Raw genomic sequence first — 13,393 nt, forward strand, 5'->3', positions numbered from 1 at the left:
AGAAAAGAAAAAACGGAAGATCAGATTTTTTGACGAGAGTGACGATGACAGTATGAAGAAGAAGCCAAAGACAGATGAAGCAGGTAAGGAAATATTATCCTGAATTATCATATAGAACATAGCTGGGGAAAAAGGGCCTCATGGATGTACATCTGCAGTGTGAGATCTAAGGCACTGCTGCCTTGAGCTGCTGATCTTGCCAGAATTGGAGGGAGATCTAGTAATGTCTTTTCTGTGCTGCTCACTGTTCTCCCTGCTGGTGGCTCTGACATGAGGTAGGGAAGACTCGCCTACACCAAGATGGTCACCTCCACATTGAGATACAGTCTAGAACAAGGCATGGTGTGTCAGTAATGGGGGAAAGAATATCTGCAGGGAGACCACAGACAGTATGAATGACTGATACTTTGTGCTCTGCTTGTCTTATTCTGAGCACAGCTTTCAATGCTCCATTCCTCCTGAACGGGAATCTCATAAGGGGCCAGCAGGAGAATTTGGAAGCATTTAAAGGGAACCTGTGGAAACAAAAATAGGTCGTCAGGTGGCAAAAGGGGCATGCTCCAGACCTGTCACCATGATCCTGGCTCTCAATCAGGCCTTATTTTTAAGGGCATATAGAGTCTTGTTTACTTTTTTTGGGATCATATATGTCAATTTGATTGTCTCTACATCAACCATTCTCAACCAGGGTTCCCCCAGAGGTTGCTAGGGCTTATTTGAGTTATGATTAATTGATCTCCTCTTTGATGGAGCCTGTATAGTTGCAAGACCAACACCACTTGGCAAAGACAGCAGCATGACACCAATTATTTTTTTAGCAGTCTGTAAGGGCGACCATTACCGTGAAGGAAATATTTGCCATTAAACCCCAATGAATAGGTTTTAATAGGGGTTGTGCAAGATTTGAAGATTATTTTGGGTGTTCCTCTGGGGTAAAAAGGTTGAGAAAGACTAATCTACATGGAGCTTCATTTCTGCTCTCTCCAAGGGTCACTTCATCACACACACATTACATTCTAACCCTACAATCCTTGTAAAATTTACTAAAAGTCTGTAAAATGAGGAACTACCTAATCTATCCAAATAATTTGTCTCCAATCAGGGGGGCCCTGGCACTATACTGTGTTATAGTTGGTAGACCTAATTGATCAGATTGAAATGTGTGGTGAGCTTTAGGGCAAGGCCATGGATCAGGTCTGTTCTATCTGAAATCCGTAGACTTTTTAAGGAGTTTTTTTCAGCAATTTTTATTAGAACAGATTATTTTGAAGTTTAAATGTATAAAAACAAAATCAAATGATCCGTTCTAGGTGGAGTCAGCCTTGTTATGTCCACCATACTCCAGTTTAGCAGTTCTCTCTGTTCTGGAGGTTTCATTGCCAGTAGAAATAGGTAGATGAATATGACTCGTAAGGGGATGGGATAATAACATTTTTTCCCTTTTCTCTCCCTAGAAGTTAATTGGACGACATCAGTTCACAGAAAGGAAGACGTATCGACCAAAACAGAAGATTTACTGGGTCCCCTAAGTCCAAAGAGCTTCATCTTCCATAAAGTTCTTGGAGAAGGAGGATTTGGAAAGGTAAGTGACCAAAGATAAACATCCTTAAGGAAGACTATATGACACTTAGCTCAGCTTAACTTTTGGGGGAAGGGGGGATGAAGTACTGAGCCAGTGGGGCTATACACCCTGTATACAACTCACAGTTTAATTCTGCAAACTTTACATGTGTAGTGGGTCCTCCACTGCACTAGCTGGGTTAGGTACTCATTATTTCTAGAGGGTGATGATGAATCAGGAGATATCCCTAGCCTGTCCTAGGCAGCCATCACTCTCCTTCGCTGTCCCGCGACCCTTGGCATCCTCCCATACAATGCAGGAGTGCTGATTCTGCACTATATGGTATGATGCTGAAAAGCTATGACCAGTCAGGCAGTGAAGGGAAGAGGCTTTGGGAGAAGAGGTCATGCAGTGTGGAGAAAGCCTGTGGGTAGTAAGGAATTGGGTAAGTATGTTACCGTATTCATCATTACCTAGGCACAATGAGCAGGTAACCCTTGCAGCGTGGAGGGGGATTGTGTTGTTCAGCTTTAAAAGAGAAGTGCGGGAATTAAAAATAACAAATATGCATACTCACCTAGATGGCTGCAGCATTGGATCCCCCCCCCCCCCCGTTGGCTCTTCACGGAAAATTTAGCAACAAAATACTGCTTATCGCGAAGTTCACAGGCTCAGTCTAAACACAGAGCGGCGACTGACAGTCACCTCTCTGTGCTCTGGACTCCTTCAGTGCTCACTGGAGTGCCAGACTGTGCAGGGGGAGGGAATGGCTAGCTCAGGCTCTCAGATGAGAGGGAAATGGCTAGCTCAGGCTCTCAGATGAGAGGGAAACGGCTAGCTCAGGCTCTCAGATGAGAGGCTGAGCCAGCTGCCAGTCAGGCATCTAGGTGGATCCCAACATTAAAGATGGGAATCCTCCAGAGTCTGGACAGGCTCTGTGATGTCAGCCAACAGTAGGCTCTAGCCCACTGTCGGCTAAAGGTGGGTCACAGGGGTGCAGAACTAAGTGCACTTTTGTGACCCACAGGAAAAGTATGGCCAAAAAAGCTTTGGCCATACGTCTCCTTTAATGAAGATTGTGCCCGCCCATGCAGCAACCAATTAGAATCCATCTTTTAAAAGACTGGCTTCTATAAAGTGAATTCTGATTGGTTACTCTGGGTGATAGTGCCTATGAATCAGACTGCTGTGTTGAATAAGGCCGAGGGTAGCTTTTTTTGACATGTAGAGGACACTTAAGCCAGCGACACATGGTGTGAAATTCAGCCAGTTCAGGAGGGACCAGCTGAATTTCAATCCATGTATGGGCTGGCTGGTGGTACATAAGTCGATCTATCAACTGACTTTTGCACAACCAGCCTTTCGGATTTTTCCTGAATGGTTAGTGCCGCCAGCTGTAGACAGCAACACTAATCATTGTGTTCTGCCGATGCGGAAGGCTATCTGTCAGCAGAACACAATAGCGCAGTGGGAGGGATTCCCCCATCAACACTGATTGTGTTGATAGGAAGAATCCAGCAATTTTTTTGCAAAGAAAATTGCATAATCTATGGCCTGCCTTCAGGCAGTTGGTTACATATTGACTTATATACTGACAAATGGCAAAGCCAGCAGGACAGAAAAAAAGGGAAAAATAATTCAGAACGTTAGGAAAGTATTGATGTTAAAGCAAGTGCACATGGAAAAGATTATTTACTAATTTTGTCTCTCCTATAGGTGGTGTTAGCGACTCATCGTGATACCGGCACTGTGGTGGCAATTAAAATTGTCAGAAAGGATTTTGTGCTTCTCCACCCGCCCTCCGTCCTCATAGAACGGCAAGTCATGGAAATGGTCGGGACCAACCGTTTCTTCACCCACACCTACGCCACGTTCCAAACAAAAGTAAGTGTATTTTTGGAAAAGTTAAAAATACAGAAATATCAAATGAATATAATTTATAAAAAGTAGTATATAGCAGCCCCATCATTGCTTTATGACATCTGCATGTTCACATTTAAACAGAAACTCTTGTGATTAAGGCAAACTGTGACTTCACTTTTTCTCTGCTGTAGTCAAACAATTGAGCTTGGTCACCTGCCCTATCCCTAACCACCTGATAGGACAGTGCTGGACCACATGATAACTGTCATACTGCATTAGGTAGCGCTCTAAAATGAAGGGTAGACTGACTGACTTTCACTGCTGTCCCTTTCCTATACTGAATCCTGTTGCAAGGAAGGGGACACTAATACAGAAACAGCTTTGGGTAATTCTACTAGCTGTATTTAGGAAATAGATTTACTAAATATATTACTGGGAACACATAATGATTTACAGTATATCTGCCTGGAGTTCATAGATCATTGGATTCGATTAATCAGTTGTACGGAAGACACAGGAAACATGTACAGGATTTATATGTTTAGTATATGTATCCTTTTTTACATGGAACCCTCCAGTATTTGCAGCAACTATAGAAAAAAATATACAGAGTAATGGAGAACCCTAGAGTTTCTGAATAAATGATATATAAATATGTGTGAAATGCAGCTGCTATAGTGAAAGTGCGAGTGCTCAATGAAGGTGAAGTAATCAATTAATATGTGATTACCTATAGCGCTTGCCAAAAAATAAACCAGTGGTCAGACTTATAAAAGTGCATACACAACCCCGTGATCTATTATAAATATTAATAAATAGGTACACTTTAAATATGAATAAATTAAATGCAGTATAAATTCATTTGCAAATTCATATATGGTGCAAAAAATTCTTAAAATGTGTCAAAGTTCATATACAAAAAAGTTCATTGTTTTAAAGTGACGTGACTTCTTGATAGTGAATATTCAAATAAATAAATAAAAAGTGCACAGTGAAAAGTGCTTGGTGCTGCTGTAATAGATCTAATTATTTATTTGTTTGAATATTCACTATCAAGTCAAGTCACTTTAAAACAATGAACTTTTTTGTATATGAACTTTGACACATTTTTATGAATTTTTTGCACCATATATGAATTTACAAATTAATTTATACTGCATTTAATTTATTCATATTTAAAGTGTACCTATTTATTTAATATTTATAATAGATCATGGGGTTGTGTATGCACTTTTATAAGTCTGAATTTTATAGTGGTAAGACCACTGGTTTATTTTTTGGCAAGCGCTATAGGTAATCACATATTAATTGATTACTTCACCTTCATTTGCAGCAACCGCCTTATCTTATATCTGTACAAGGATAGAGATAGATAGATAGATAGATAGATAGATAGATAGATAGATAGATAGATAGATAGATAGATAGATAGATAGATAGATAGATAGATAGATAGATAGATAGATAGATAGATAGATAGATATTGATGTTTGGATGGATTGATATAGATAGATAGATAGATAGATAGATAGATAGATAGATAGATAGATAGATAGATAGATAGATAGATAGATAGATAGATAGATAGATAGATAGATAGATAGATAGATAGATAGATAGATAGATAGATAGATAGATAGATAGATAGATAGATAGATAGATAGATATTGATGTTTGGATGGATTGATATAGATAGGTAGATATATATATGGATGTATGGAAATAGATATAGATTGATCTAGATTGATAGCTATAGATACATATTTTAATGGATTGATGGATGGATGGAAGGAAGGAAGGATGTGTATAGATAGGCAGATATAGATAGATATGCAGTATGTATGGATTTGTGAATATAGATATAGTTAGATATAGATTGATGTGTATAGGTAGACTTTTGGATGGATGGATGGATGGGTGGCTGGCTATAGATATAGATAGGTAGAAAAAGATAGATAGATAGGTAGAAATTTAGATGGATACATATCGATAGATAGGTAGATAAAGATGGATGGATGTAGATAGGTAGATATAGATAGTGAGAGGTTTGGATGGATGCATATAGCTAGGTAGATATAAATAGATATATGGATGGATGGATGTACGGATATAGATATTGATACCTATAGAGAGATAGATATTTGAATGGATGGATATACAGTAGATAGATAGGTAAAGATGGATGGATATAGATAGATATAGGTAGTTGTAGATGGATATTTGGCTGGATGGATATAGATAGAATAATAGCTAGATCAATAGATAGATATTTGTATGTATGTATGGATGGATATAGATATAAATAGGCAGCTGTAGATAGATGTTTGGATGGATGTATATAGATAGAAAGGCACATAAAGGTAGATGTTATGCAGCATTTCCTGGTAGAGAATTATAACATGTGACTTTCATTTGGACCTTCTAACCTGTCTTTCTTTTCCCTTCTCTAGGATCATTTATTCTACGTAATGGAGTTTCTGGGAGGAGGAGATCTATGTAAGTGGGTATGCACTAACAGTACATGTGACCCTAACTCCCTCAGACTCCTGGCAGCGGAACTCGTGTGCGGTCTTCAGTTCCTACATTCTAGAGGTGTAGCTCATAGGTAAGTAACTTTAATATAAATATCAATCAAATTTCAATCCACCCCTCTCGCTGCCCAACACCTGAACTAATATTAAATCCCATTTGTTAAGGGGACAATGGGGAGCGCACACTTACCCGTTCAGCCTCCTCCATCCAGTGTCTACTTTGCACAGAAAATTATCAATTGAGTCACATTTGTTTAGATTGTCCATGAGGAGGGTAATACCCATTCGTTACTAGGCCATTTTTAGGTGCTTTGATACTTTGATGGACAATTACTCTATCATGCACTGTACTTAAATTAATTTTTTATCCCCATGATATTGGCCCCATTTTTAGAAAGTAGACACCCCAAGGGGATTTTTTTTTTACACATTGTTTTGGGAATAAGGAAATATATTACAAAATAAATTAAAATGAATGTATCAGCTGCTGCTGCAGATTCATGCATTTATTCATTCATTCAAAACAATTATTCTCCTTTGTTGAAGAAGGAAGGGGAGGGACAAAACATGTATTTGCTGTGATTCGTCATCGCAACGATCACAAGACACAGAGCTGCTCAGATCAGCCCTTTGTACTAGACCATCCAAGGATAGATCAGTACACAGTGGTTAGCAGGCACAATGGCTGCCTAATGTCTATTTCTATTATGTTGCTTATAAATGGCTGTACTGCTGTCCATTCGTGATATCTAAGGGGTTAATGATCATACCACTAATGTAGTGCAATTAGTTTATGAAAGATACCATTTTATTCTGGATTATATCATTCTGTGTATGGGCAGCGCTAGGAAAGGGAGCCTTGTGAATGTTAATCCCTCTATAGATCAGTAATATGGGATATTGGGGGATAATTGTCTGAACTACAGAACTGACACTCTTTTTCTCAACAGGGACCTGAAGCCTGAAAATATTCTAGTGGATAATGATGGCCATGTGAAATATGCCGACTTTGGCTTGGCAGCAACCGACATGTTTGGATCGAAGACCGAGATAGAGTTTGTTGGTACAGAGTGGTACCTGGCGCCAGAGGTAAGTTAAAGACCAATCATCAGCTGATTTACACATATACAGGGCAATTATGAACCAGATTAGGCCTAAATTAAAGAAAACCTGTGTGTATATAGGGCAAAAATACACTAGGTTAGGTAATAGAACATGTATACATGGGGCGATAAAAGACCAAATGAGGTCTGTCCAGAATTAGCGTACTTGTACACGGTACAGGTGTATGAACTTCAAATTCCTGGCAGAAGATTTACTGATCTATACCAGCACATGGTTACGTGCCTGAGTGTATAGGACCATAAAAACAATAGGCTGCATTTGCATAAGTAAAAAAAGTCTTAAAATTAGGTCCTGCTAGATCACTTGGCTGACCAATTTGTAGGTATAGCTACGTAAAACCGTTTAAAATCCAGTAATACACTGTCTCACCCTGATGTGCACATGCTCAGTTGCTTTCTATATTTCAACACTGTACAGAAAATGTAGAGGCTGATTTGCTGACAGCCTAAACATTTACTAATGCTCAGGGAATCTGGGCTTCAGCAAAATGGCAGCCTCCAACAAGAAGAAACAGAAGCAATGCTGGAGATCATTTACAGCACATGCTAATTTTGGTAGCCTAATTTTGAATGTAAAGTGTATGTTCCTTGCTAAAGAACATTCTTTTTTATCAAGTTGTTGTAGGTAAAGTTTCACTTTAAATGTGCAAGATGCCTTAAAGAGAACCAAATTAGGCCTGAATTAAAAAGAACCTGTATATAAAGACAATTATCAAGCAGATTAGGCCTAGATTATAGAGAACCTGTCAGTCTGGCCTTTACCATTCTCAGCTAAGGGTCCTATCTGGATCTGACAGCAGCTATTGATTCCTAGAAGTAGTGCTAGTTCTATGATTGGCAGGTCCCTATGTGTGTGACCCTGAGGAGCGGTGAGGCTTGCCTTGGTGCGGTGGTCTGCTCTTGAACTAGTGCCATTTTCAAGGTCGAACGGAAAAGGAAGTGTCAGCTATGGCAGGTTTTAGCCATGGTAACAGGTTCTCTTTAACCACTTTACCACTAGAGGATTTTGCTGTCTTACATCTGGGCCACTTTTTGCGATTCAGCGCTGTGCAACTTTAACTGACAATTGCGCGGTAGTGCGACGCCATACCCAAACTAAATTTGCGTCCTTTTTTTCCCACAAACAGAGCTTTCTTTTGGTGGTATTTGATCACCTGTGCGATTTTTACTTTTTGCGCTATAAACAAAAAAAGAGCGTAAATTTTGAAAAAACAACAATATTTTTCACATTTTTTTATATGAAATACCCCCAAAAAAATGTAAAAATCAAAATTTTTTTAAATTTTTGGCCAATTTGTTTTCTGCTACCTATGTTTGGTAAAAAAATTCACAATAAGCGTATTTTGATTGGTTTGCGCAAAAGTTATTGCGTTTAACTAACTAAGGGAAAGATTTCTGTCATTTTTGGTGTTTTTTTTTAAAACAAGTAATGGTGGCGATCTGCGATTTTTTTTGCGGGACTGCGACATTGCGGCGGACAGATCGGACCCTTGACTGACATTTTTGACACTTTTGGGGGTACCAGTGACATTACTGCAGTAATCAGTGCTATATATATGCACTGTTACTGTAAAAATTACACTGGCAGGGAAGGGGTTAATTTTATTGGAGAGAGAGAGAGGGGTTAATGTATGCCTGGTGCTTACTGACGTGTGTGGGGGGAGGTGACTGTGTGACACAAGGACAGATCCAGGGTTCAGCTATGCTGAACCCTGCAATCTGACCCTGCCTGTCACTTCAGAGATCAGCCCGCTTGTGTTTACACAAGCAGGCGGATCTCCACATTAGATCGCCGATGATCGGGGAAGAGCAGCGGCGATCGCCGCTGCTCCTCCCCTGGCCCGACTCCCGCTGTGACTAAATACAGCGGGAGCGAGCCTCCGGCGGCGAGCGCGCGCCGCCAAGAAAGGGGAGTGTCTGACGACGTAGATCTACGTCGTCAGACGATAACAGACCACTTTGCCGCAGTACTATCAACGTAAGCAGACGGCAAGTGGTTAATGTGCCCATAACTGAGTGACATTTGAGGAAATCTGATCTATGCCCTGATTTGACTCTGGAAATCCCACATTCCATTGTATCATGATTTTAGAAGTTTAGCTCAGGAGCTGTCCAGTCCTGAGGTCCTGACCAGCTAATATATGGTCCTGAGGGTCCCATCCAGTTTTGGAGGTCCTGTCCACTTACTATATGGCCCTTGGGGGTCCTGTCCAGCTACCATATGGCCCAGGGGGTCCCATCCAGTCCTGGGGGTCCAGTCTAGCTTTCATATGGCCCTGGGGGTTCCATGCAGTCCTGGGGGTCCTGTCCAGCTACCATATGGTCCTAGGGGTCCCGTCCAGTTCCGGGGAGCCTGTCCATCTACCATCCAACTTTGGGTTTACTCATAATTGTTTTAAATTCATGCAGTATGTATCCCTGACAATCAGTCTTAACATGACTGTGTCAGAATAAAATCGTTTTTTCTTCTTTGTTATTGAGCCTGGCAGGGGCCAAGAATTGCACTCTGTGCACAGGGGGTTTTGGACAGTGTGTAATGGGTAGTTTGTCTTAATTTCACAGTGGGGTTGATATACTTAAACTGGAGAGTTGAAAATCTAGTACATCTGTGCATGGTAGCCAATCAGCTTCTAACTTCAGCTTGTTCTATTAAAGTGATTGTAAAGTCTCATTTATTTTTATTTTTTTTAAATACCAAACCTGTTATACTTACCTGCCCTGTGAAGTGGTTTTGCACAGGGCAGCCTGGATCCTCCTCATCTCGGGTCCCTCTCTGTTGCTCCTAGCCCCTCTCTTGAGTCGAGTGCCCCCTCAGCAAGCAGCTTCCTATGGAGGCACCCGAGCTGAGCTGCAGCTCTGTGTGTCCATTCACGCATGGAGCTGCCGTTCTGCCCTGCCCCCTCTCTCTCCTGTTTGGCTGACTAACTTTGTTTGACAGCTGCGGGAGGCAATGGTGCCGCTGCTGTGTCTCAGCCAATCAGGAGGGAGAGTCCCGAACGGCCAAGGGACTCGTGGACATCGCTGGTCAAAAATGGGGTTCAGGTAAGTATGAGGGGGTGCTGGGGGGGCTGCTGCACACAGAAGGTTTTTTATCCTAATGCAAAGAATGCATTAAAGCATTTGTTACCCTAAAAAAAAAAAAAAAAAAAATTGATCCTGTTCCCTTAAAGCAGGATATACAGCGCAATGCTTGTGCTGTGTCATTTGGCCCCTGTAACACCTAAAATACCTGGCTGATCCTGCCAGTTTGTACCCTCCCCCTTGTACACTGACCACATTGTATAATGGCTGCTGAGCCCTGACACCGTGGTCAGCGTATATGTCTCCGTCATCCGCAGCTCTGCACTGTCCTCCTCCCCCCTCCTCCCCTCCCTGCCTGTCAGCTCTCACTGGTGCTGCTCTGCTCCCCTCCCAGCTGCTAAAAAACTATGTTATGTTTACCTCATCCCCTCTGTTAGATTACAATCTACATCCTAGTGCCTGTGCTAAAAAAAAAAAAAACAGTTTGGCACTCACGTGACTCCTGGCTCTCTCCTCCTTCCCCCCGCCTCCCTTGCTGACTTTAGAAGGTTTCGGCTCCACCCCCTGGAGATGTCAGACGGGGAGAGAAGAGACACAGGAGTCATGAAAACAGGTAGAAATCAGCTTTTTTTTTAATAAAGCACAGACGCTGGGATACAACCACTTTAAGATAAAAAAAACCTTCTACCTTTACAACTCCTTTAGGCTTTGACAAAAGAAACCTGGAAGCTGATTGGTTACGATGCACAGCTGCACCAGATTTTGCACTCCCCCAGTTTTAGCAACTTAACCCCATTGTCTATTACACATAAAATTAGGATGCTTTTAAATGATTTAAAAGTTAAAAGATGAAAACTTTTGGGTGAAGAAATGTAGTTAATGTTAATGCTGATTTCCAACTGGACTATTTATCCTTATCCTTCTTTCTCTGATTTTCCCACAGATAATTTCCAATATTCCATATGAGAAAACCGTGGACTATTTCCCGCTGGGGATCGTTTTATTCGAGATGGCCTTCGGTTATTACCCATTCCGTGACTCTGATGGGAACAATTCCATAAGGCAAGATTTACCAGACTACCCAGAGGATGCGGATCCTGATCTTGTGGCCTTTTTAAATAAGGTAAGTGGTGATTCCATAACTAGGAAAGTAGATACATAGGCTCAGCCAAAGATCCAGTGAACGTTTTGAATGTGGTTTGCACTCTGTAGGAAGCAGTGGCGGCTGGTGCTCAAAATTTTTTTGGGGGGGGGGGGCGCAAACAGAAAATTGTAATAGGCATCGCTTTACGGCAAAAAACGCTGTAAAAAATTGCGTGACTTTGAGGTCGCAAAAGTGTGAAAGGGGCCTTCAGTAATTAAGGTATAGTGTGCCCCCTTTCAATGCAGAGTGACCAGCATGCCCCATTTCAATGCACAGTGACCAGCGTGCCCCCTTTCAATGCACAGTGACCAGCGTGCCCCCTTTCAATGCAGTGACCAGTGTACATGCCCCCTTCAATGCAGTGACCAGCGTACATGCCCCCTTCAATGCAGAGATCAGCGTACATGCCCCCTTCAATGCAGTGACCAGCATACATGCCCCCAATGCAGTGACCAGCGTACATGCCCCCAATGCAGTGACCAGCGTACATGCCCCCAATGCAGTGACCAGCATACCATTCCCCCAATGCAGTGACCAGCGTACATGCCCCCAATGCAGTGACCAGCGTACATGCCCCCAATGCAGTGACCAGCATACATGCCCCCAATGCAGAGATCAGCGTGCGTGCCCCCTTCAATGCAGTGACCAGCGTAAATGCCCCCAATGCAGCGACCAGCGTACATGCCCCCAATGCAGTGACCAGCATACATGCCCCCAATGCAGTGACCAGCGTACATGCCCCCAATGCAGTGACCAGCATACATGTCACCAATGCAGTGACCAGCGTACATGCCCCCAATGCAGTGACCAGCATACATGCCCCCAATGCAGTGACCAGCATACATGCCCCCAATGCAGAGATCAGCGTGCATGCCCCCAATGCAGTGACCAGCATATATGCCCCCAATACAGAGATCAGCGTGCGTGCCCCCAATGTAGTGACCAGCATACATGCCCCCAATGCAGAGATCAGCATGCGTGCCCCCAATGTAGTGACCAGCATACATGCCCCCAATGCAGTGACCAGCGTACATGCCCCCAATGCAGTGACCAGCATACATGCCCCCAATGCAGTGACCAGCATACATGCCCCCAATGCAGAGATCAGCGTGCGTGCCCTCAATGTAGTGACCAGCATATATGCCCCCAATGCAGAGATCAGCGTGCGTGCCCCCAATGTAGTGACCAGCATACATGCCCCCAATGCAGAGATCAGCGTGCGTGCCCCCAATGTAGTGACCAGCATACATGCCCCCAATGCAGAGATCAGCATGCGTGCCCCCAATGTAGTGACCAGCATACATGCCCCCAATGCAGTGACCAGCATACATGCCCCTAATGCAGTGACCAGCATACATGCCCCCAATGCAGTGACCAGCGCACATGCCCCCAATGCAGTGACCAGCATACATGCCCCCAATGCAGTGACCAGCATACATGCCTCCAATGCAGAGATCAGCGTGCGTGCCCTCAATGTAGTGACCAACATACATGCCCCCAATGCAGAGATCAGCGTGCGTGCCCCCAATGTAGTGACCAGCATACATGCCCCCAATGCAGAGATCAGCGTGCGTGCCCCCAATGCAGTGACCAGCATACATGCCCCCAATGCAGAGATCAGCGTGCGTGCCCTCAATGTAGTGACCAGCATATATGCCCCCAATGCAGAGATCAGCGTGCGTGCCCCCAATGTAGTGACCAGCATACATGCCCCCAATGCAGAGATCAGCGTGCGTGCCCCCAATGTAGTGACCAGCATACATGCCCCCAATGCAGAGATCAGCATGCGTGCCCCCAATGTAGTGACCAGCATACATGCCCCCAATGCAGTGACCAGCATACATGCCCCCAATGCAGTGACCAGCGCACATGCCCCCAATGCAGTGACCAGCATACATGCCCCCAATGCAGTGACCAGCATACATGCCTCCAATGCAGAGATCAGCGTGCGTGCCCTCAATGTAGTGACCAGCATACATGCCCCCAATGCAGAGATCAGCGTGCGTGCCCCCAATGTAGTGACTAGCATACATGCCCCCAATGCAGAGATCAGCGTGCGTGCCCCCAATGTAGTGACCAGCATACATGCCCCCAATGCAGAGATCAGCGTGCGTGCCCCCAATGTAGTGACCAGCATACATGCCCCCAA

The sequence above is a fragment of the Pelophylax lessonae genome (genome assembly GCF_965119305.1).
Source record: "Pelophylax lessonae genome assembly, chromosome: 2".
NCBI lineage: Eukaryota > Metazoa > Chordata > Amphibia > Anura > Ranidae > Pelophylax > Pelophylax lessonae.